This window comes from Peromyscus leucopus, chromosome 20 (assembly GCF_004664715.2).
Source record: "Peromyscus leucopus breed LL Stock chromosome 20, UCI_PerLeu_2.1, whole genome shotgun sequence".
NCBI classification, from domain to species: domain Eukaryota; kingdom Metazoa; phylum Chordata; class Mammalia; order Rodentia; family Cricetidae; genus Peromyscus; species Peromyscus leucopus.
This window is the reverse complement of record NC_051080.1, coordinates 52739563-52741440: the sequence shown is the minus strand read 5'-3', so window position 1 is coordinate 52741440 and position 1878 is coordinate 52739563. Positions and strand designations below refer to the sequence as shown.

At 36.5% G+C, this 1878-nt stretch overlaps 1 non-coding gene across 1 annotated transcript; it reads left to right on the top strand.

The window, feature by feature from the left end:
• The first annotated feature begins 227 nt into the window (after nucleotides 1–227).
• Nucleotides 228–334, top strand: LOC114692298. The gene has a single exon (XR_003734396.1). It is a non-coding gene; the product is annotated as a U6 spliceosomal RNA (small nuclear RNA).
• The last annotated feature ends 1544 nt before the right edge of the window (nucleotides 335–1878 follow it).

Below are 1878 nucleotides of genomic sequence, written 5' to 3'. Positions count from 1 at the left end.
AATAGGTACACATACATGCACACACATCCTCTACATACATACAAATATATTTTTAATATAAATAAAAATGAGCCAGATGTAAATGTAGCAAACTCAACCACAAAATGTTTAGAATAACACAGATCAATAATTTTATGTGAATTCAGATTTAACAATGATTATTTAGATAGAGTATCCAAAAACATGAGTCATGAATATAGAGCATTATCATATTTATTAAAAAATATGTGCTCGCTTCGGCAGCACATATACTAAAATTGGAACGATACAGAGAAGATTAGCATGGCCCCTGCGCAAGGATGACACGCAAATTCGTGAAGCGTTCCATATTTTTTTTTTAAAAAAAAAATATATATATATATATATTCCTTTCATTTATTTTTACTTATTTATGTTTTATTTACAAGAGGAAATCGTATACATTTTATTATTCTTCAGGTACATGCAGATCCTCATGAGAGACTAAAGATTTTAAAAAAGGAAACTTTTATATCTTTTCAGACAAAGACTCATAAATCTGTGAAAAAAAAAGATAGGACCAAAGGCTAAAAGTTGGGGCAATCCTTTCCAGGACATCACTAGGAGATATAGGGGAGTTGTAAAGCTGGCAGGAGAAGGGTTGCCTTAGTAAATAGATTTGTGCAGGCTCATTGCAACAATTCTATGTTACTGGTGAGTAAAGGTTATTTCTCATCCTGGCACAGAGAAGGCTGCCTCCTCAAAATAATTCTTACTGTGTACTCAGTAGGAAAGAAGAGGCCACTGAGACATTTCTACAAGTATACTTTCTTGAAGAGTTCAACTGAAATAATCAGCAAACCAAATGGATGTATTTGGGGGTAAATCTACCTTAACCCACTTACATGGTACCCTCAAAATCTTGTTCCATCTTCAGACTTCTGCAGAGGTTGTTCCTTCTTGTGTTTATGTTTCCTCCCATGCTTTACATATTCTTGTATTTGTTGCCTCCTGTAGAACAGGACCAATGGGATCCCTTCTGCTAGAGTCATGTGACATATCAATGTCTATGGTAATAGCAAATACATTCAGATCCTTTAACCCTTTCAAGAATAATAAGCATTTAATGAATAAACTCTATCATGTTTTGTAGCTCTCTGAAATGATAGAGTCTCTATTCTGCCTAGAAAACAGATTGAGTTCTCAGGAGGATGACTCCCAGGGGCAGATAGGTGTACATGCTGTTTAGCAGGCATACTCCTGGCACCTGCACTTGATGAATATCACAGAGATAATGGAGTTTGACTAGGCTTTCTGTCAGTCCAAGATGGGGAGACTGGACTAGGTGTTATGTTTTGGAGATGAGCATGAACTTTGGTGGGACTGACATTATCAGCCAAGAACACTCCCAGAAGAACACTGCCATTGCTGTCTATCAGCTGCAATCCTAGTTCCTCAGAACAGTAAGATTTCCTTTCCTGCATTAGCATCCCAGGAGGTACTATAGCATCTACTGAAAGAATACAGACATAGAGAAGTCATGGAATTTCCCTGAAGTCACACAGGTGTGTGTGTGTGTGTGTGTGTGTGTGTGTGTGTGTGTGTGTGTGTGTGGTAGAGGGTGCTTTGGTCAGTGGTAAATTTGTTATATAGCATTGAGGAAAATTCTTGTGTGCATTTATTTTTGTATATTTTGTAAATATTTCTGATCTTTGCTTTAACTTAGCACACACAGTGAACTGTTTCATTATTGCTTCCTCATTTATGCTTTGATTTTTACTGATCTTGTATTTATTCTCTTTTCTCATTCTCATCTGCTGGTTCCTCTCTTACCACATTGGCTGCATTCCATTTTCATGCCAACTGTATTGTATTACCATCACACTCCATTTAAGAAATTTTTTCTCCTCTCCTGGTTTC